Genomic DNA, 25,036 nt, shown 5'->3' on the forward strand with positions numbered 1-25,036 from the left:
GCATTTCTTCCTAATGTTGGCTAATGCTTTCGAAAGAATACCACCCGAGTGCTGCTGCCCGCCTCTGTTGCGAGTACCCATGTCACCGGGTCGTCATTAATTATTCCCTTACTTATAACATGCTGTTGCCACGGTAATGTGCCATTTAGGGAAGACCAAGCGAATGGCAGTCATATGCAAATGAGGCTGCCACAAAGACCCTGGGCGCGGATTTGCAGATCGGAGGATGCTGCGATGAACACACTCTGTATTAGAATTGAATAAAGGGGCGATAATGTACCTGGGCTTCCTTTTAAAACACAACGAGAGCAGGAAGGAGCAGAGAAGGAGGGTTTGGAGGAAGCACCTGGCATTTTAGAAAATACAGGGCTATGTGTGTGTGTGTGGTATTTGACAGACATTTGAGGAACGAGTTGGCAGGGACCATCATCAGCTTAACAGCAGATACCTCTGCGACAAATCCTCAAGTCTTCGATTTAGATATAACTCGCATGTAAAATAAAGAGGTTGGAAATGAAGGCCTTTCCTTTAGAATATGACCTTGTCGTCCTGACGAGTTTGCTGGGATTGTGGTGCCTACGGTAGTGGTGGACATAGTCATGCACAGCTTTAGATAATAATCAGAAAATAATTGTTGCCTGTGATGTCTCAAAATGAGAAGAGTAGAAGTCTGTGGGAAGGGGAGAATGAGAAATGCAAAGATGAAGATTTGTGCCCCGCTGAACATTATGCCGTTTTGGCATGTAAACCCTGAGCCAATCAAAAATGATGTTCTTGAAGCATTTAGGGAAAGCAGACCAAATCAGCAAGAAATCACAAGGCTGCATTACTTACACACTGTAATATTATAAATAAACCATATTCACGTTTCAAAAAACAAAAACAAAACAAAAAAGCGCCAAGCGTCGGTTCATTTTTTTGTCATTTAATTGTTCAATGTGTGCAATATTTGATTGACATCCAAATAGTCTCTGCACTGTTAATGAGAGCAATATTAAAAATCATAGTAATCACACATTTTAGTATTACTATAATGCCAAAATTACAATGGAACCATAAAACATTCAATTCAAAAAAGAAATTCACTTACTGAAATGCATTTACTGCACACTTCTTATTTTTAAGGAAAGCCAGTTCACTCTGGAACAATTATTATTTAAGCTTTTTACAAATATTATATACGCTTTACAATTTGAATTGTAAAGTCATCAGTTTCACTCATAATTTCCCATCAGAGTGATGGATTGACTGATGCCGCTCAAGTAGGAATTCCAGACGCAAGTCATCGCAGGTTGCCGGAGAGAGAACTGTCCCCTGCCTTTTGGATACAGATTGCAGCCATTATCAGGACAATTTCCCAGGCAGAGAAAAGCATCAGAGGAGTCTGGGAGAACGTTGAATAAGAATCACAGATGGGGATGTGTTTGTTTGGGTGGGGTGGTGGGATGTTCAATTTTATATGCAATTGTCATTGTCTGCTGCAGATTTTCCCTTTCTGCAACTTTTATTTTGTAAAAGCCATCACTGCCAGGATCCGAAACAGGTCATTGGGTGCCTTCACAATTTAGAGGGCATTCTTGTGTGTTACTTTTAATATGAGACATATGATTTAACAAATCCACAGACGGAGAGGAAATTCCAGGTATCAGATATATTTGATATAAAGTAAATAGAGTGCAGGGAGTAAGAGGAAATAACAACAAAACAAGCTCAGAGGGGGTTTGATGACATACAAATCTGTCGATGTGCTTATATACACATTCTTTACACTAAGCTATATTTTCCTAAGATATAGTTTGTGCCTTTGACAATCATGAACATCCAACCTCTCTCTCTCTCTCTCTCTCTCTCTCTCTCTCTCTCTCTCTCTCTCTCTCTCTCTCTCTCTCTCTCTCTCTCTCTCTCTCTTTCTCTCACACACACACACACACACACACACACACACACACACACACACACACACACACACACACACACACACACACACACACACACACACACACACACACACACACGCATAAGAAAAATGGGCAAACACTGTCACTTGCTGATGAGAGTCCAAATCAAGCATTTGAATGCAGTGACACATTCAGTTTTTTTCTTTTTGGAAATGACAACATTTATTCATCAGGGAAAGATAAATTTCATTCACAGACCCTGCACTGCTCTGCCAGGGTCGATCTGGCCCTGTTAATTGATTGCTTCTCACTAACAAGGCTGTAAAGTCCTCCATTGTGCACCTCTTCCTCTATGCTAATGAAGTCCACACACAACACGCTCTTTCTTTCGTTTCCTCTCCGCATCCCCCTTCCTCTCTTTCTCCAATAGGAGGTTTTGATGTGAAGATGCTGTGACAGGCTCGCTCTCTTTCTCTCTCTGCAGCTGGCACGAAAGATGTGATAGGAGCCAGGACCAGGAAGCAGTAATGGGATCATGGGAGAGTGATTGCAAACACATACACACCTCCAAGTTTCCCCTCACACTTCCCCTAATGAGGGGCAAAGGGACAATATCGTCATTGTTCCCTCCATGTTTGGGAACCTCGGGCCAAGAACAATTGCTGTTTACCCAAGCAGTAGCGAAAGTCCTCTCTTTGCCCGTTAATTAAACGGAGGGCTCCTGATTAACTCTGCTCTAAACACCCAACTCAAAACTACCTTTCACATCCAGCCATTAGAGATGAGGGATTCTCGGTAGCGCTTCCTGCCTCTTTCATTTAGTTTTTACACCATCCACCGTTTTCTATTCATATTTGTAGCGCACGCACACGCACACACACCTGTACTCTCATTGTCTATGTAAGAACACTCATTTCCTTGATTTATCAGCAAAATGCAAAGGCTGAGGCAGAGATACAAAAAAGGAAAAAGGGATAAATAAATTATTAAATAAATAAACCAGCATTTTAATAATACATTTAATTATTAATGAAATACAATTAGTATTGTTATTACTGATACTAATTAATATCAATGTCAATTTTGCTATGAAATACTTTTTTGTGAATTTGTAAGGTCGCAAAATCGCAATAATTATCTGTAAGTAACTGTACATGTTTTTTTTTATTGAAATTGCATTCAGAGCAATTAAATGCCATTACAAAATATGTGGAAGTCCCACCTTAACATCGTCTCCGAGCACATTTGCATTGGTGAAGTCACCCTTCACACATATCTCGATACTACAATCGATAAGCAAAGCACCAACACGAATATGTGCAATTAGGCAGGATTGGTGAGATTTTTCCGACGTATGGGATGTGACATTTGTAGGCCAGAAGCACAGATCAGGATAAGAGAGAGTGACAAATGCCTAATCCCTTCCTCCACATTTCAAAATGTGTCAGGTCTATCGGAAAACGCTCTTACATACACACACCTACACTGCATATTCACACATTTGAATTCCTGGATCAACACGCCTCAGCTGTGGTCATACGGTGTCATGGATATGAACAACACCACAAGAGCAAGAACAAGAGGAGTCTTCTTAATGGATCGTGAAGATTTGTCAGAGTGCATGTGCTCTGTATACCAAGGCCGTTCTGTATGGAAATCATACAATTTTGAGACAGTTTGTGTGACAGAGTGAGTCTCAAGGATGATCAATTTGTGAGTTACTGAGAGGAAAAAAACATACAATGCATATACAGTTAAATTCACACACCACAAAGGAAAAAGGCAAAATGATAGACAAAACCATCCTTGGAGCGTTTTCCCTAAAACCATGTGAATCCAGTGAAAATAGATTGTGTTCACTATACTTTTAGCTGTCAAATCACTGGCAATTCATCACATACCTACTTCAGTTGAAGTCTGCAACCAGGCATTTTACATGAAAATGCAAAAGAAAATTCGATTTTATTTCTCAAAGTAAGCAAAGTAAGCAATACAATGTTGCCAGGAAATTACTGTTCACTGCAGGGCACTTAAATAAATATATATTAGGAAATGGCCACATATGACTACATAAATATGCGCTATATACACATATTCCTCAATCACACACACTCTCAGGGAGACTGATTTTATTCAGGTGTGGGTGTTTAATTTAGCTGAGAGACGTCTGTGAACCCTATAATACGGTTCATGTCTGAATCCTCTTGGAAAATCATCATCAACCCATAATCCTTTACATTGTGTCGCATTCAAATGAGGTGCTGGAACTCCCACTAACGCATTGTAGCAGTGACGGCTAATTTACACGCGCACATACACTGAAACAGAAATTGTTACAGCACATTGCACGAGCTCCTCCTTGCAAACCTCTTCCCCCAACTAGCTACCACACACACACACACACACGGCGCATGGTGAGGCGTCGCTCACACCACCCAGGAAATTAACTTGACATTTTATGGCGACCACAGAGGAAAAAAAAATATGGAAGGAAAGAAGAAAAAAAACAAAGCGTACCAAAGGCACAGATAACATAAACCCTCTCTCGAGCCTCGCCATCATATTCGCCAGGATTTTCACCGATCTGCATTGCAGTCGGCACGGGGTGGCCACAGAAAATGAGCTTTTCCATCCTCGCCCGCCTTCCTCCGGAGACGACGGCTGTCTCTCTCTCACTCTTTCTCTCCCTCGACAAATGCTTCCTGTCTATTTTCATATCCAATTCAGTTGGTCCCATTGGCACGGTTCTGCCTGATGTGAGGTTAACAAAATGAAATAAATAGAAACGGGACAATCTCACCTCAGTCTAAGCTCCCAATTAAAATGATACAGCCGCCCATGTCAGAGAACGAGAGCGCCCTGAAATGGGGAAGTAGAGTTGCATTGTGGCCGCTTGGATTTATTTATTTGTATATGCGTGTGCATGCTGGACAAAGCCATATTGTCATTGCGACTCTTCCTGCATGAACACTCTTTTCTTTTCCATTTCTTTGACACAATATAGCACAATAAATCTCTGCTAAAGAATTGCTATAGTATAAAATATTCCAGAAGCATTTTTGGGTATGTAAAAAAAAAAAATCTGTGTCTTTTTGCATCCTCACACATGACGAAGACATGAAAGTGTGTGTCAAAGAGGTGCAACGGCTTAAAGCCGGTGGGCCAGTGTTCGCTGTCATAACCTCAAAGAAAAGATTCAAACACACCCTTGCATTAAGAGTCAAAATTAATGTATCTCAGGGTGCGGAGTGAGGATGGACACACAAACCTGTGCGCGCGCACATACACACACACACACACACACACACACACACACACACACACACACACACACACACACACACACACACACACACACACACACACACACACACACACACACACACACACACGTGCTTGTCTGAGTTGGTGCATCTCTCTGTGGCTGGGTCCTGCTCTATTAGACATGCAGGAATGTTAACATCATTATGCATTATTCTGAGTGTCTGTCTGTGCCTTCACACCCCCCTCCTCTTTCTCTTTCTCTTTCTCTTTCTCTCTCTCCATTCGCCATATTGTGTCTGAGGAGAGGCCCAGACATGTGTGTGCCACAGACTAATGCAGTATTGTGTCTCCTGTCTGGGGATGGGCATTATTTTAACGGCCTTTCATGTGCTGGTGCACACAAATCACTGATCTTTTCGGAAATGGAAGTGGCAAACACCAGCATACGGACAACCACACCCACTCACACACGTATAGAAATTGTATTAATGCTCCACAGATGCCTTGCAAATAATGCCCAGGTTAGGTTGTCGCACATCTAAACAAAAGCACACGCAAAACTTGTGCATGCGATATAACCTAAAAAATCTGTCTAGGAAGGAAGGAAGAAAGAAAGAAAGAAAGAAAGAAAGAAAGAAAGAAAGAAAGAAAGAAAGAAAGAAAGAAAGAAAGAAAGAAAGAAAGAATGAGAAAATGATATAATGCTATATTTGCTAAATGGCGCTGAGTGGCTAAAGTGATATTACTGTCATGCGAGCGTTTACTTATTATGCAGCTTCATACAAAATGTAATCAGTTGTGACTATCATCAAGTCCCATTTTCAGACTGTTAATGTGGAGGGGCTGTTATATTTGCAATATATCTCTTTGGCAATAATGAAAAGCCATTGAGACACTTATAAACTGTCATTAATCCTGAACAAGCTGAAGCACTGACATCATTTTTTTCTTTTTAACCCAATATTTTATTATGCTGGAAAAAGGCATTTTGAAATTCCACTGCCAGATTTTAAGGGGAAAAAAATATTTTTGAATAATTTCTTCAATGAAATCTCTGTACCTCTATTTTCATCCTAATAACGAATGGTCTCGGGTTAAGTTATCTAACACCTCTATGGACTATGCTAACTTCTTATTGAATTGATATATTTTATATTTAAACTGTCTGAAAATGCTACAGTTATATGATATCATCATTTCTAAAGCATTGTGGTAAAAAAAAGGACAATTTCAATGGTGGAGGGGATGATAAAGAAGGTAGCATGAAGCAAAACTTATAGCTAAGAGCAACTCCCAGGTGATAAAGCTGATCCTTGCTTAAGATAAAACCATCTCTCGTGGGTGTGTGGGCGCAGAATATATGTAGATTGAATAAAAAAACAGGTTTGAGTGTTTATGCAAAGGATTTAAATTAATATGCATGATATTTTTGTGTCTTTTAACCTCAAATCTGGCATTCCTGAGAAATTCTTAAAACAATGTGCCCTGAGAATATATATATATATATATATATATATATATATATATATATATATATATATATATATATATATGTAAACATTCGGTGTATTTGCATTGAGACCATAGCCTCTCCTCTGCCTCCCCTCTCAACTCCTCCCTCTTGCTGCTTGAAATCTGCATACATTTGCATGTCATTACCATGCGCATATTCTTTGTTCTGAGAGGGAAAGGAGGATGCAGTTTACAACCACGTAATGCGATCCTCTTGAAGATGTTTTTATATTTAATGAATGCAGAAATGCTTCATCATCTGTTGTCACGAAAGACTAACTAGCTTTTTAAAAATGAGACCCCCCCCAAAAAAAAGATTCAAAAATTGGCTATATAACAAACTGAGTGCTGTAAATTGTGGAATGTGGGGATGGTTGAATAAAATATTAAATTATTATTCAAATGTAAAATATTTCTATTATTAATGAGACCTAAATCATTCAATGACATGCATGAATGTATATTTTCACAAACTACACCGGCTATAGCCTAATGCACTTAAATTGCGTCAAAAGCAGATTTAATTTTACGACACCATATGCATTCAAACGTGTCACATAAAACACAGCGATACAGGACGCTTGATAAACAGCAGAAGCATGGGCTGGCATGCTGTAAACTGACATCTATTGTCCTTGTGGGCTCTTGGCTTTGTGCCGCAGCCAACTGTAATCATGCAAACGCAGGCGCCAGACTTCATTAGCTCCTCAGGGCCAACGATAATCACACCAGAGCAAGGCACAAGAGAGGAGGGGTCACAGAGTATGCAGAAAACAGCCAGGCATTGCCTGCGTGCTGCTGATATACAGGTATCGTGTACTGATAGCATGCATGCTAGCACTGACTGCTTTTTTTTTCTTATATCTACAAACTTTGCTAGTCAGCTTTCCAGGTATGCAAATTCACAGTTTATAAAGTGAAATGTTAAAATATGTAGTGGCTGGCTTTGAACCCTGATTAAAAAATCCAGCATTGCCGGTCGCCAGCATAAGGTATGTTTTGAATCTTGGGACCAGCATGGGTTGCTGGTTTGCTGGTCACAAGGAGTGCTAGTTGAGTACTACACCAGCTCAGTATTGTTGGAGAACGGCATGACTATGCAGGTCCACCAGCTAGAAAGACTGTCTGTTCTGACAGAAATTACGAGAATCAATACTTCTTGAGGCCAGCATGCTATGTTGCAACTATACAAATCTGTCAGATAAAATAACACCAATAATTGAACAAATATATGTATGGGCTATGATGCAGCAAGCTTTGTATTTGTTTTTACATTTGGATTAATCTGTGAACTCACCTCATGTTGGTTTATCATTTGATAACATTGATGCCAGGTCCCACATGCTCAATTCAAGCGGGTAAGTAACGGCCACATTTTGCTTTGGCCCTGCAACACACACACAAAAAAAGGAACTTTTGACTTTAAAATAACTAAACATGTTAAATTTGTTTTACAGCGATTCGAGCAACTTTCCACCTGTTTTGATGACAAATGAAGTAAGAATGTGCCATAAACGATGGTTCATGTGGTTTAATATTTAGCAAACGGTTCACTGAAAATAGAGATAAATGCCAAATTGGACACAAAAAAATAACATTATACAACTGATAAATATGTTGTGAAGTGAGTCTGTGTGAGGCAATTGCTACAGCATAGTTATGTTATAGGTGTATATGAGTGAGTGTGTGTGTGTGCCCTGGTATTCTCTACATTGTGAGGACCAAATGTCCCCACAAGAATAGTACTACCAGTCAAAATTTTGACCCGGTGTGGACAGTTTTTTGGGTCCCCATTAGGAAAAGAGCTTATAAATCATACTAAGTGATGGTTTTTGAAAATGAAAAAAAGCAGAAAGTTTTCTGTGGCTGTAGGCTTAGAGATAGGGTTAGTGTAAGGGGATGTAATATACAGTTTGTACTTTAAAAATCATCATGTCTATAACGTTTTCTGTGATGGTTTAGTGTAAGGGGATAGAAGATACAGTTTGCAGCCTACAGTAAAAAAAAAACAGTATGCCTATGTAGAGTCCCCCTAAACCTCATATTCAAGAATGTGCATGTGTTTGTTAGTCCAGTACTGTGATGTTGCTGTGTCTATGGCATATGTGAATATGTGTTAATTTGAATGATAGTAAAGGAGGACAGAGTTAAAGTCAGGATGAAATCAAGTCTGCCCTCCAGAGCAGGATATGATCTTTGGATGTCCAGAAAGACACTCTGCCCATGAGTTGCTGCAGCTGGTGTAACCAGCATTGCAGTTACCTTGAGGGGGTTCAGCACTGGTGACTTTTCAGATGAAATGATTCTTTCTGTTTCAAACCATCCCTGTGTATGGGAGAATACTGGCAGAAGCTGCATGACTGTCACCTCAAAGTATGTCTCTGGCCAGCAGAGCCCGAGATCTCTGCAGTTATGCATTCCCTAGAGAAACACACACACACACGCGCGCACACACACACACACACACACACACACACAAACACACACACACACACACACACACACACACACACACACACACACACACACACACACACACACACACACACACACACACACACACACACACACACACACACACACACACACACACACACACACACACACACACACACACACACAGTACTGCTCTGCTCTACTGTCGCACTGATCCAGAGCATAAACTTATATGTATTTTTGCACATATTTAAGCATATACATTTTTGTGTGTAAACAGCTCTGTAGTTTGCAGATGCTGAAAACTTAACATGAAGCTTTTGAATGCTTTCCTGATATGTGCAGCAAGAAGTAAATATGCAAAGTAACACATTGGCTACAGATACTGCCAGAGGGGTGCAGCTTTTCAAGCCAAATGTGTATATTTTTCCATCATTAGCTGTAGATTGTATGAAATTATATTACAAAATATGCATTTTTCGCACATATTACTTAGCCTGAGAGATTACAGTTTAGCTTCAACAACAAAAGATTGTTGTTTTTTATTATACTACAACACATTAAGCAAGACTCCCCATAACCTATAGGTTTCAAAAATGCTTCCTTTTTTTTTTAACCTGTGCAGTGTGTGTTATCTCCAGAAACTCTCAAAGAGCGGTGTAGGGCCATGTCCACATAAAGGTAGTCTTCTCATGACACATCTCAGAGGCAGAGTGACAGCTGTCAGCTTTTATTAAGCCTCTGTGTTCGTAAGGCTTGAGCTTTTGACTTAGTCACTCCTGCTACACAATGCAGCAATGCTTTTTTTTCACATGGTCTAATAATATTTTATTACATTTTATGTTGGTACCAATGAGTAACCGTGTTTTTGAGACTTTTAATCCCATCTCATCATATGCCTTAACTCAAAAGATGTTTATTATCACATAAAAAATAAAGACTTGTTGCGGCCCTCTCACATCATAAACCCTTAGAGGACTTACAAGATGTTAATTATAGCATTGCGATATCTCATGGTTCAATAGAATGATTAATAGCTGACCGTTGTTTGGCTATTATATTCTATAAGTCAGTCTTGACATCTTATGTGCTGAAAGCAAATGTATAAGGCAAAAACAAAAAGCAAATTCCAATCAGAAAATAGAGATTTATTAAAAAAAAGAAAGAAAGAAAAGCACATCAATCATTGCTTTCGCAAAATACAATACAATAAAAGAAATGACAGCATTTTGTTTCATTTGTGAGTATGTTATGTCTTGGATTCCCAAATTAATGTTATAGTTTAAGGTTTCTGTATACAATAACAACATATAACCTTCAAATTGATCACATAATAGCACATTTCATGCAAAGGAAAGTTACTGTATACATTTTGAATAGCACAAGCTGATGATTTTCAAAGCATTTTGAAAATGAACACCTTCTGGCTCTAGAGAGCAGGTAGCAATAATAAAGCTTAGCAGCTATGCTAAAAAGCTAAGAGTCTCTGTGTGCTTGTATCGCCTGCAGTACGGGGAAACCAAGGTCCATTTTAGCGCTTGATGTTGGCAGTGTTTGAGTCGTCCCCATCCCCCACACCCCCTCTCTCCACACCCTCAGCGTCTGCACTCTCTGCCAACACCTCAGTCCTGACAATCAGTGGCTACTGGACTATATATGAAGGCCGACTGCTCTAGCATGGAGCCAGGTATGATTCCCCAGCTGACAGTCTGCATCACATCTGATGGCTGAGAAGCAAGAGCTCTCTCTCTCTCTCTCTCTCTCTCTCTCTCTCTCTCTAACACACACACACACACACACACATAGCTGTATACCTTATGGATCATGACAAACAAAAACACTTAGGAACGATCATGCATATGGGCGTTCACAAACACAGTCCACACATTCTTACACTAGTGTTTGGTTAAAAATACGCCTATGGGGAAAAACTCTGGACATTTTCGTGGTTGTACAGACCAGCTAGATGTTTTAGACACTGTTTACACCCGCCATTAAGATATGTTTTAGTCAATCCAAACACAAGTGGACGACAGTAAATATAGCTGTAAACAGGGCCTAAAATGTTTTTCAACCTTGACCACCTTCGACCACTTCCAGAGGTAAATGAAACCACATTAAACTGGATTGCTTTCATAGTGTATTTGTTCATGTAGTCGAATGCGTTCGAACAGCCAAAAACACCTAATATGTGAGCATTGTGGGACTTGTTGTGAGAAGGCACAGCAAAACAAGTGATTTCAACTTTACTGCATTGTACCAAAACACACAGGTTATGGTAGAAATCGTTGCTGCTTTTTTTATCCTTTTCAGTCATTCAGTATTCGGCACTCCAGCAAAAGTGATGTAGAACGTGACAAAATAAGAGGGGAGTGTCTTCAGGAAACCTGAACGGAATTAGTTACAGGATATAAATTTGAAACACATCCTAATACCAGGTGGAAACAGGGCCTTAGAGTCTCAAACGACATTTCAATTGAAACAAAAAAACATCAGTCCAGCTTGGGATAATGCTTTGTTCGGCCATGTGGCACAAAACGGTTGCGACTAGTGAATGATTGTTGCCTATTGTCTATATTGTTGTCCTTTTTTCATCTACGCCACCAACCTTTACGCTTTCTTATCTCTTTTCTCAACACGTTTAGTACAGGAGATACTCTCGTTTCCTCCCATTAACCACTGACAGGCTGAATCTAAAACATGCAGGAATTTAATTACATTCGGCATACTCTCATAACAGCGGTCTGGTAGCGGGGGGGGGGGGGGGGGGGGGTTGGGGGGGGGGTCGGGGGGGTGTAGGTTGCACACATCAGGTATAAGTGTGTGTGTGGATGGGTGCGAGAGGGAGGGAGTTTTGCTGACACCTCTGTTGCCCACTTTCACGCTAATTAACACTTCTCAGATATACCCGGTGACGGTAGTCTACATGACAGGCTCAAGAGGACATTTGCACGGACCTTTCGTCTCTGAACAATCTGAGCAGATAAAGGTGCGCGCAATACTTGCAACAAAGGTGTGTGCGGGAGTATAATATATACACATGCACAAATACCTAACTGACAGCAACAAATGCACATGGAACGGATCTTCACCGATGCTGCCTCATTATACCACCCCATCTGTAGAATTCATGCAGTAACTCTATCCGAACCAGGATAACACAGGACCATGGCCGTGTGATTCATGTAACTGTCCGTTCTCCATGAGAATGCCTCACTGCCACTCGGCACTATAATATCATGTCTTTTTGATACTTTCCTCCACACTAAATTCAAAGGACTCTAAAGAAGCCCATCACTCTATGACAACCGATGTCAGTCCTGCTGATGGATGCACGTAGCACATTTCAACATATATTTCTTAGCTTGGCCTTCTATTATTAGTATTTATTTTACCTCGTTGGATGGTTGACCACCATAATTGGGAAGCGCTATGTTCTCTAAGTAAACCTATATCTAATTTCAGACCGAATATATTTGCAGGTGGAACATGCATGCGGCATTATGCAAGGCTCCTATGCCAGCGTTCTATATGTTTTTGTGCGTCTATATGGGGGTATACAAAAGAGGTAAGCATTAAGAGTCATTTCTAGCACTTCTGCCTCAGCAGTGCCAAGAGGACGCGCAGAGATGAAAGGTAATGCAAATGGAAGTGTCATATAGCGAGTTCCATTCCAGACAGCCACCTTTGAAATAATTAAGACCGTGGAATGGAGTGGAGCCCGAGTGAGGAATAGCTATTCCTCTGAGTGACTTCTTCTAAAGACAGCAAGCAACCAGGCACAACACTGCTGCGCAAATGTTACGACAGCATCTTTATTCAAATGATTGTTAAATTTGCCAAAAGGGCATTTTAATGCTAATTTGATGATTAAAAACTATAATCTCCATCAAAGGGGCGACATTTTATTTTATGACCTTTTTACACTAATCGAGATGGTCATTAAATGTAATCACATTCAACACAATCGTATTGAAACGTGTCAAAATGTGTTAAATGCTCAGGAATTGGCTCTCTTTTTAACCTTAGCTAAGGGCCACAATTCCACATAGAGTAGCAACTAAATATTCATCCAGAATTTTCTACTTGCACACGGCTAAAGATGAATACAAAGTGGATGAAATGCGAAGGGTTCCATGCTGTGTTGGAATATGGCGCATGTGTTGTGCCGGATAAGTACAAGGCAAGCAGTTCGCATATGTAGCTGACAATAATGGGGCGGGTTTATGCATGCAAATGGGTTTCTTGAGACGCATGTTGTCAGCGACGCTAGCTAATTTACTAATTGGTGAGCGTGATTATGCGAATGCAGTGGCACCTTATTGGAACATGCGAGGTGGGCTTGTAATAAAGCGCGTGCCAGCGGACATTTTAGGTCTATGCTTTTCGCATGCTCACCACTGCTAAATTCTTTAAGATGGTGGCACCTTGAAGGAAATGCTACTGCGCTGACGGAGCCCAGCCCACCTCCTCCCTACCCAGAGTCTGCAATGCGATTCTGGGAAGATTGTGGGGCACCCTTCACCTACCCCACCTGCATGATAAATTTTTAATTCCCACGTCACTAATAAGGATATTAAGCAGAGAGTCTGGAGCTTCCGCATATATGCATGAGTCCGCATGCATTAAATTTGCATATAATCAAGCGATTCAAATGTAAGTATGCGAACATGCAGCACTTCACTGTGCAACATTACTCGCATGTATGACAAATGCTGTCTTTGGATTGTAACCCATGTTTTTAGACACACACACACAGACACAGAGAACTCTCTGCTCAGATTTTCTAAAAAATGAGTTGGTACAAACCTAATTATTCTGATTTAATCCAAACTGATGATTACGGTCAAAGTGCTAATGGTTTTTCTGCACACAAACTCGCTATATAGCTGTATTTTAACCGCATTATTCACTCCTGAAATATTTATAAAATATATCACAATATATTCCTTTCAATATATTATTTAAAAATTAAAATGTAAAAATATACTGTATAGTAAAAATGATCATTTATGAGCAATGTAAATTTTAAATTACATTACATTTTTGTAAATAATATTGTCAAACTTCTCACTGGCATGACATGCATCATTTAGGCTCTTTTATCTGATAGTTTTGAGGGGTATATGAGACGCGGTTATTGACTTATTTATAGCTCTAAGAATTTGCATAATCTAAATTCAGCAGAGAAAAGACATGCTCAGTCAAACCGCAAACGCATGCGGTGTCACAGCGCTGTTATTGCACAGATTACTTCTGGTTTAGAGGAAAAATACTACTCAATCTTGTACCATTTTATATCTGGCATTATCATGCAATGGAATATTTACAATTACACACATTACCAGGAACTATACTAAATAAATTATAATAGCTAATAATGACGGATTTTGGACAAAAACAACAGTAGTGTTTCACAACAGATCAAATCAATAATTTACCCATTTCAAAAAACCTACTCATACTGGTTTGGAAGTTAAGGTCAAGATAGGTCAAACTACAAAAAAGTGGTGTTCAATAGTGACATTTTGACATTTGCAATTACTCATACTAAGGGTTATATATAAAACATCAATAGAAAACATTTGGACTTTTTTCAAATCACTGTACAGCTTCTAAATCTTAACCCTGAAGTAAATTTGCTCCATGAATCATGGATCATGGGGTTGTTCTATTTTAACTAAAACGTTGGCACTAGATGTGTCTGCTTTGAGATGTCAACGAGCTGTGCATTAACTCTGATAAATCACGATTTCAGCGTGAGATACCAGATTGTTTCTGCAACCTTGAAAGAGTGATCTACACAATTACACACAAATACCACGGGAAATCAGAATGCAAGCAGACATGCACACACACACTTTCGAGTGGCTTCTTAATACCATCACAGTTCCACAAAACACACACACAAAGGTACATTCAAGTGGAAGAATCTTCCACTCACTAATACACACAAACACACACATATGAAACCTGTCCTGCTTTTGCACATTGCCATCATACGCATGTGAGATCACCCCCTTGTTGCCACAGCGACTCCAACCAGCGGGAACAACATTGTACATGTGACCTGGCTGGCCGAGAAGAGGCGGGTCTACAGGATGCTCTGTGCCAACATGTATCTGCTTGTTTAACATCTCAGCACATTTTAAGGCACATTATTCCTTTAGTTTGAAGGAAGTAAACTTACACAAGAACACGGAAGCTTAGTGAATGTAGAATCGCTTTTTAAGAAATCAGTGGTGAGAAAGCAAGCCACACTTGGTCCCATTACGACACTGTAAAAAGTATCAATATGAGGCATGTGCAACTAAATGTCACTATGTATCAAACTAAAATATTATTTGTGGGACAAACTGAGAAGTGAACCTGAAAATCAATCAATAAAAATCTAGGTAAGAAGATCTAAAATGTACAGAAGATTGACTATCTACCTATCTCTCTCTCTATCTATCTATCTATCTATCTATCTATCTATCTATCTATCTATCTATCTATCTATCTATCTATTTATCTTCACACAATTACAAAAATAACAATTATTTTCCCTCAAAATGCGTTTTCAATCAAAGTGAAGAAGATCCTGGGCTATTTTATGTTTGTAAGAATATAAGCATGGAACTGAGAAAAGAAGTTAAAAACTAAACAGGCTAAGCATCCAATGATTAAGTATATTTTAAATTAGAGGACAACAAAATGTCTTCAAGGAAGTAAGCAGAAATGATAAACCATGTCAGTTCACCAAATGCTAACAGTTCAACGAGCACAGTATTAAAGACAACTGAGCAGAAGCGCTGCAGTTCGTGACTGAGAACTGAGGTTGTGGAGTAGCCAAAAATATGAAGATTGCTTGCCCAATGAATACTGATAAGCTGCCATGGTCGCCATGGTTATAGTAGTCAGCCAATTACAAGACAGCAATATGACTCCACTGTCTAACACACACACACACACACACACACACACACACACACACACACACACACACACACACACACACACACACACACACACACACACACACACACACACACACAGTAGCAAACGGCTCATTCATAGAGCTGCAGGCAGCCGGCCTACTACATAAAAATTCATATTCAAAAGGAACCTTGGAGTTCACCTCAATCCAGGTCCTAAATCATGTAAACAGGCTGAATATTTAGTTTAAGCTCTGAGCGAATACACTTTTATGTTTTTTTTTGCTCATTTCCATAAAACAAGATTTTTTTTTAAATCAAGATATCGAGCAGGAGTAAATCCTCACAAAAAATATATCATAAAAATAAATAATAATAAATACAATATGATGTATTTTTTATGTTATAAGTTTGAGCGCTGGCTTATGTAGCGCTGTCTTCTTTATAGTATCACTAATATTCTTAAAAAAAAAAACATGACCCATTTCTATCACTCAAAGCATGTGGTATGGCTGTAATGAAAGAGGTGATCTCAAATGATTTGCAAACATTCAGAACGACATTCAACCTTTCAACAGTACAAATTAAATTGCAATGCGGACATTTTGAATTGATTGACTGTCAAGTCCTGGTGCATTCAAAACCAGCGCTGGATATGTAAAACGAGAGGACACATAACATTATCCTAAGAGGAATTAGGATGAGTTTGACTGGTGTGCTAAAAACAAAGTGTGTGGTTTTGTGAGATGCTAAAATTACACCTAAAAAAAAAAGAAAAGAAAAAAAAAAACCAAAGGAAAAAAAAAGAAAAAAAATCAGGAGAACGTGTCAAATTAATTTAGCCTTACAAGGATAGGGGGAACAAAATCAGGCTTTTGTTTTTAACACACCATTGTTGTCTTGTGTGGAAATTTGAGAACTCAAAAGGCAAGGTGACAATGCATTTTCACAGTATATTCTGGTAATTGCATGTCAATATCACGTTCTTTTTTTGGTAACAATTAAGGCCCTGTTATAACAAGTATTCACAGACAAGAGTCTATAATAAAAAGTACTTGTCAGGCATTTAAACAAAGTTATATATTTTTTCCCTCTTCCAATAGGCCTATATTTAATGCACATTTATATCTTATCCAATTTATCTGTAGCATCATAATTTTGAAAAACTAAACTATATAATAATTATAAAAACGATCAATTTTAATGCATGCATTTCTTTATTTTATAATTGTTGTTGGCTAAATATTAAAATAATTATTTAGTTTAAAATGTTTAAAGCTATTCACTATTTCTTATATTAACCATTTTAATAACATTACAAGTCCACTGTGTTAAACAATGTTACTGAAATTATCCTTTATAAGAGAATATGTGTTAAGGTTAAATAATTTAATCAGTGTTAGGCCTCTAAGAATATTTCATTTAATCTTCAACTAACTTGCATTAGGCCTCTAAAAAATAGGCTACCTTATTTTTAAACCAACCCGGAATAAATTCATAATAGAGTAGACCTATATGAAAAGTCTTCTTCAAAGAATAAATACATTTGGCCTATAATAAGAGGGCGTTAAGCCAGAGGGGGTAAAAAAAAAAAAAAATCTCACACATGCCAAGTTCAAATACAAGCGCTTTGAGGACAATAGTGGTGATGTCATGTTTTAACGAAGTCTGCAGTGAAGCTATGCTTCAAAACTTCAAGCTCAATACGCCACTTCTTTTACATACACACGCCTTATTCCCACACTTATTCAGCTCAGCAGAGGCAGCGTATATAGCTATGATGCCTGAGAGATATTCACAGCCGTTATAGGCTACTGTTCCTGCTTTTGGGGCCCGCGTCTGCTGAGGCTGGGAACGGTCGCCACTTTCTAAAGGGATGCAGATGAGTCGGGTGCACTTGACATCTTTTCATGACCCATGTCGCCCCCAGCCCCCCCAGCCCGCCGGCGCTGTCTGTCATATTCTGGATAGGGCCGTGGCATTGCCACTTGCCCTCGAGCGTGGGAATGGGAGCGTCCAGTCGTTCACATCTACTGCGCTCCGTTTAACGGAATCAATTAAGGAGGACCGACCCCCTCGCTCCCCATGTGCCCACCCCTTTTCATTTTTGTCAGTTCTCTCTATATGTCCTAATTATTTCTGTTTGGGATGCCAGCGCCGTTTCCTGGCCAAAGGCGACCGAGCTGAAATAAATAGTGAGCACGTGGGTTTCTCTCTCTTCACGTGTCAATTTTCAGTAAATTGGTGAGATAATATAAAATCGAATATTATTTATTTAGCCTAATCCCTGCACGTCTATTCATTTATTCTGTTGCGTAAAATAATACTTCCTTAGGGGAAAACGAAGCTGACTTTTTTTTGGTTTGCATTTTTTTTGCCCCCAGCGATGAGTAGAAAAAGCATAGCCTACTTTTCAAAGCAACATAATAGGCTATTAAATTAAGCCTAAAAATGTTAAATAATAAACCCCAAATTCTGTCTGACATTGTGTGTAGCTATCAGCTCTCCAAAGGTATTGACATATAATACACCCTAACACATTTTCTTGCGTAAACGTATCTTCGTGTCATTGGGCATCCAGAGTTTTCGATGAGCCAGGAGGCAGTTTTTACTTTCGGTTATCTAGCTTTATGAAGTGCAAAATACTCATACAGCTAGATAACCAAAGATAACAACTCGCTTCCAATTCCACAACAGTAATCCCCGGATACCTCCGTGTCTTGTGTAAGAATAAATCCAAGTGGAGAAGTTGCTAAAAACACAATAAAAACAGGCACGGGACTTCACAATTGTCATTTGCAGTTCCTAAAAAGTAGGTGTGCTCGCAAGAAAATAAATGACAGTTTCTTCACAGGGTAATGAGAATCAAAACGGAAGCTATAATCCATTTGACATCGGAGCAGTTAACGTTAAAACAATATGAGAGTTGGAGTGAGGCAGCCTGTCGAATAAGAAGCAGTCATCCTCGCACAGGCCATCATTTGCATTGCAAATTACCTCCCAATCTCACAAAAGGCTCCTTTGGCTCTATTAAATCGTGGCAGCAGCGATAGATATCCCACGGAACCAGCAGCGAGATTATACAAAGGGAAAAAAAATCCGATTCCAGAGGAAAAAGGTGCACACGGAAATAACATCGCGTTTGTTTCGGCACTGAATGGAGAGATCTCTCTCTTATAATTTGGCCGAGTTGTGCCAGGTTGTCCGTGCACGGAGGAGATCGGTAATGCCACAGATCCCTCAGAGCTGCTATGAGAGAGACGAGAGGAGGATTGTGTTGCTGCTGCCAGCGGTCTGAGAGAGGGAACAGGGCCACATCTCGAGGAGTGGGGGGGGGGGCGGAGGGGGTAAGCGGGGGGGGACGGGCTTCCAGTACCAAAATATGGACCAGCCAGAGAAGGTCAAAGGTCTCGGTCCACGGGAGTGCAAGGCGATGATGATGATGATGATGATGAGGATGATGATGATGATGTCATTAGAAATCTCCAGAGTGCGTTTGTTTCCCTCCTGCAGGTTGAAGCTGCGATCCTGCACGCACTATTGCTGTACGCATAATGCATTTTCAACGACGAGCATATAGGCTACTTGATGGAAATATTTCAGAGGCAATGCCAATCACCCTCGATCACGAGGATTTTAGATTGTGCGACTGAATAGATGGAAAATGCTCGCCAGCGACACAAGGAGTCTTGCGATCATTCCTCTGGCATTGACAGACAACGCGCAAAGGTATGTTTAACAGAATATAGCAGATCGCAATTTAGATACTGTGATTTCCATCGCTAGTAGATGTTTATGCCCTCATTTTCTGACCACTGATATCTTTATTTTTTCAATTGATTACACATTCACGTGGACTTTATGTTTCACAATAACTGTAACTGAGTGCAAGTAAGTGGACAACAAACATTCAAAACGTGATGCTGACTATCCAGCATCTGTGTGGGTTTCAGAATGTGGGACTCACAGTACATCTCTCTCTCTCTCTCTCTCTCTCTCTCTCTCTCTCTCTCTCTCTCTCTCTCTCTCTCTGTGTATGTATGTTTGCAAAGCTGCAGAACATATGCAATAAAATTATCTTTATCACTTATCTTATAAAATGTGTCTTCATTTAATTTTTCCCACTCACTGAATAAGCTATTTGAGCCCCTTGTAACAATATGGATGTCAGCACAGGTGGTGTTCTATTAGGCCTATACAGGATCTCTGGTCTCTAATTTTGGCCTGGCTTAAGGTCAAAAGACAGATATCATTTGAATTAAATCTGATATGATGGCTTTCTGACTGAATTGGTTTAGGTGAACCATGTCACAACAGCAGTTTTGAATCATTGGCCCAGGGTGAGACACATACTCTCAGCAACAGTTCATTTAAGTTTATAAAGGCAAACATAATAGTTTGAAGTTGGAAAACTTAGACCTCAATTGTAAAACTCCATGTTTAACATTACAGCATTATTCATGCCTTATAGAGCTGTTATACTGCCACAATGAATGAAACCATGAATAAGAATCAAAACATGGCAAAACACAAATAACAAACACAAAGCAAAGCTAAAATCAAAAGGAACAAAACATTCGACTCTTTGCAATTTACAGCTCACATATAACTAGTCTAAGCATCGGCACATATTATGTATAAGAACATGTACACATGTAAAAGTTCCCTGCCTCTCTTGAAACAACAACAAAGATCTATTTGTGCACTGATCAACATTACAGTGATTAAATTAGAAGTAATGACAGCTCACATAACATCTCAGAAATTTGTGTGAGAGGAGATCAAAATGTGTGATTGATGAATCACTGCCCGGAGGAGATATATCATATTTTCTATCCATCCCGACATGCAAAATTAAATTCCCTTGCGCACAATGACGAGTTATGTCACTGTCACCCCATACATATATAGTAGGCTATCACTGCATGAGACTTTGGCCCTGAGACCAGTGCTTTGTGTTAGATCAGTTCAAAGTATGTTCACATATGACATTGTTCTACAATGGTTATTTTACCTCCAGAATAATTTTAAAAGCACCATTTTCCATTATGTGACATTTCTTTTGTCAAAGTCTGTAATGCGACTAATAGCACTATAGCCTATTATTCGTAATGGCCATACCAAAAAGGATGAGAAGTGTCTCCAGATGTACTCACTTGAACAAAGGTTTTTTTTTTTAAATAATGCCGAAGCCGACGTGACCAGATGCAACTCCTGCTGTAGGTAAAGAAGTCGGCGTGCACGAGGAGCTTTCGGTTTAAAATTGCCGCTAATACTCAGTTGATTGCGCGTGCCTCAGCGGCTCTGATTCTCACAAGAGCGCAGTCCAAGCGCACGAGCATCTACCGTATAAGCGAGAGCCAGTGAGAGGGGGAGAGAGGGAGGAAGGAGGGGTTGAGAAGTTTCCCATAACCTATTTGTCTGCAGCACCAAATAGAAAAGTGCACTGTTGAGCAGAGAAGGTCGGCATGTTTTCCCCCCCTTTCTTTCCTTTTCTTTTTTTCATGAAGGGTGTTCGGGAGGGGGCAGTCCTCTCTGTGAAAGAAAGGACGTGCTCTGAAATTCAAACAAGTTCGCCAGGTCTTTTGTTGGACTTGAACTGAGGAGGCATTGTTCCTCTATTGGCGTGGACTAGCCCCAAGTTCCCAGACCAGGTTACGGATTGACTGCGGTAATGAATTTGCTCCGAGCGCTTCTTCCCAACACGTTTTGACTGACGGAACGCAATGGCAATCTGACACTGAGAGGACATCATTAGCTTGGAGAAAACTTGCACACCGATACGTAATGGCTTGTGAAGAAAAAGAAAAGAGAGAAACAAGTCAAATATTTACACTTTAGCCTACACTTAGTGCGCCTATACGCAGGCACAGATAAGGCCATGAGTGTTTAGGCCTATAGGCTACACGCAATAACATTTACAGTGTGAGAAAGAATTTTAGGCCTACAGTGAATTCTCTTTTTGGCACTGTAAAAAATATATGATCAATAAGTTAAGACAACATGTGATTTTACATTGATTTAACTCATCGAAATAAGAAACAATTTTAAACTTTTTTTTTACAAGTTATACAATATTCAATTCATTTGTTTAAAGTCAGTTTAATATATTGTAATTTGAAATGACTTAAGCATCTAAGTTGATTATACTTAAATTAAGGCAGCATCTTGTTTTCACGTAGTGCAACGTCAACAAAATACTTTTTAAACAATACAGTATGCAAATGTACAATGAAGAAATAAATAACTATATTGTTTATGTTTTGTCAATGCCTCATCCGATGATGATGATCCTAACAAAAAGTGCAGTTTATAGTTACCTCATCTGACGAATGAGATTGCTGTTAGCCAGGGTTATGGCTTATTTAAATACGGGCACTGATTTGCTTCTAATCGAACTTTGAACATAGACCTAAAAATAGACATATTTATTTGTAAAACCCTGATGCCAGACCTTTTGTTTTGACATTCTATGTTGGGGCTTCAAACATTAATTAGAGGGCCAGTCCCCCGCCCAACCCCTCGCAAATTCACACAATGAATATCCGTAAATGATTATTTATAATTTTTATATTGTCATTAGGCTATTGCAAAGCGTTTTTATTGACTCTCGTTCAGATTTTAAACACATCTCTTCATTGAAGATTCTAAACGTTTCCAAATAATGTTGCCTAATTCTTATTCTTCCACAGTTCTCAATTATTGCTAGCACTTGTGTTTGACTAAAACGAATTCACGTTTCAATTTTACATCGAGGTCACGTCCAATGACGTAGCAAGCCTATCGGTTACGTGCAGCCATATTTAAATACATCAGGGAAATTAGCGCATCAAATATGCAAATCCCCCAACATAGCCTTTCTTTCAGCGGTCGGAGTAATTTCCCCCTCATCGGCTTCGAGGTGGCTTGTTTCTTTTTTTCGGAAGAATGCGTAAGTTGCTGTTTTTATTGAAAGGAAGCACCTTTCTTGAGCGTGAATACTGGACGATATTGCAGCAAAGAAGCGGAGCCATCATGCATAATGAGACGCCTACTCCGCCATTCTTACATCTTCACCGCAGTTGGTCCTTGCGTGTGTATAATTTTTAATATTGATGCATATTTAAAAGGTATATTTGAATTTCCTTTGCATTCACGACGGCTGTGTTGTCTTTATTTCCATCGCATTTGGCAGTGTTTTGGCTCTTCGCGATGCGGATTTTATATTGTACAGGCTAAAGCATTGTCTCCATTATTGTACAATTGTAACCATTGAGTAGGTTTAACAACACTTCATAATGTTTTGTTTTCTTATTCATTCTTTAGGATCCGCCAGTAGATACAAATATTATAAAATGCACATTCAAAAGCATTATGAGCGAACAAAGACATTTGAACGGCTCAAACAAAAAGGCACAAAGAGCATTCTGATATTAGCATATCATTAATTTAGAACATCTCTCATTCGGTTAACAGATACAGCCTATTAGACAAAGCAAATATTCGCATAAAATTTGGAGACGTCTATTAAAATAAAATGAGTGAAGTAAAAAATTTGTTTATGTACACCTAACAGTATTAACATAGTAATTAGAATACATTTTGCTGTACATTTTGTAAATTAATACATAATAAAAAAAAATAGCATCCTATCTTTAGTTTTCTAGTTGCCTTAAACCACATAATTGGTTAAATATACTGCAAAAAGAAAACATGAAATCATGAGGCAAATGCTTAGAAAATGAATTGACAAACGAAATCTATTGCTTTGAACTTCCCATTCATACAAACATCGTCGACCTCAAAACTTACCGCTAAAGTCATCATTAGGCCTAATATCCATTTCCTTTTAATATTATTGCGTTCACTTTCGAGACATGACTCTTTCCCATAACTTTTTTTGCGCAATCGTAGACATCTCTCCTTCATAGTTCATCGTAAAGCGTCTGATCTTCATCTTGTAAACCTTTGCTCAACTGATCTGGCACGCAATAGAAGTGGTCAGACGGGCACGCGTAAAGATTACTCCCAATGGGTCAACACACGTGCTCGCATGTTTTCCGCCTAAAACCAACTTAAGAAAGGCTTGCAGCCTATACATCTTCATACAAACAGACGTCAATTAGAGAAATAGGACTTACTTGGACGCTGTGTGTCCTCATCTTGGCGACTTCGTACGGTCCGAAGTTGTGTAGCACATGTGTGCTCTGCTGCGCCTGTTTGCAACACAGCAGGACCGCGATTACCATACTTATGCATATTTAAAACCTACAGAGAAAAGGGTTTCAAACTTTCCCACTGCTCCTATAAACTATAATGGTTGACAATGACTCACCACGTCTTGAATAATAGCACACAATTATTGTGTGCCATGATTGGATAATGAAACCGATCTATTATCTTATAATCTTAAATTTATTTTTGTTATTTTTACTGTAATTTTTTTGCATTCGATTCTTAGCATTTTAAAGTTTTTTTTAGCAATTGGTGAGTCTTAGTTAGTATGAAATGAATAGGATATATATATATATAAGTATATAAGTCAAAATTCGACTTCGCGGAGAATTAAAAGGGATTTCAGTGCATTCTTGATGACATCCCTAATATATAATCAAAAAGTATTTTAATAACGTTTAGACTGTTTACGAAGCCCATAAAAAAAAGACGTTTCACAACGAAAAAAAAAGTAGGATTTTTCTGTCCCACATTTTAGATGCGTTAGCAAACACTACATTAAGTTGCTCTTGATTATCTTTTTTCCGCCAATGTGTTCCTGTAAATCTACAATCTTGACTAGGCTGTTAATTAAAAATATAAAGTTAATATTCTTATTATAGATGTAATTAAAAAAGGGAGAATAACATATATTTAGGGCCATTTTTAGCATCAAAAAATACATCTGTAATCCATCCTCTACACTTACGAGTGTAAATTATAGGAACATGAAAATATAAAATGTCTATAGCGTCTATGAGCATTGTGGCTTATTTCTCATTCTCCACCTCATTTCTCTCTTTTTTGTTGTTGTAG

The 25,036-nt window shown here is 39.1% G+C and overlaps 1 long non-coding RNA gene across 2 annotated transcripts in view; it reads right to left on the reverse strand.

Annotated features, from left to right (window-relative positions):
- The window catches only part of LOC143739271 (uncharacterized), a 46,260-nt gene extending 22,176 nt beyond the window's left edge, over positions 1-24,084 (reverse strand). The window contains exons 1-2 of one of the 2 annotated variants that reach the window (XR_013204161.1): positions 23,819-24,084; positions 7,972-8,061 (exon numbers count right to left, since the gene is read on the reverse strand). This is a non-coding gene — a long non-coding RNA (uncharacterized LOC143739271). Of the gene's footprint in view, positions 1-7,971; positions 8,062-8,151; positions 8,324-23,818 lie in introns of those variants that run through there. The other variant, XR_013204162.1, reaches the window with a different exon arrangement.
- Between the last annotated feature and the right edge of the window lie 952 nt (positions 24,085-25,036).

The sequence above is a fragment of the Siphateles boraxobius genome, unplaced genomic scaffold (assembly GCF_051911475.1).
Source record: "Siphateles boraxobius isolate OS27281-9 unplaced genomic scaffold, OSU_SipBor_1 16, whole genome shotgun sequence".
Taxonomy (NCBI): Eukaryota; Metazoa; Chordata; class Actinopteri; order Cypriniformes; family Leuciscidae; genus Siphateles; species Siphateles boraxobius.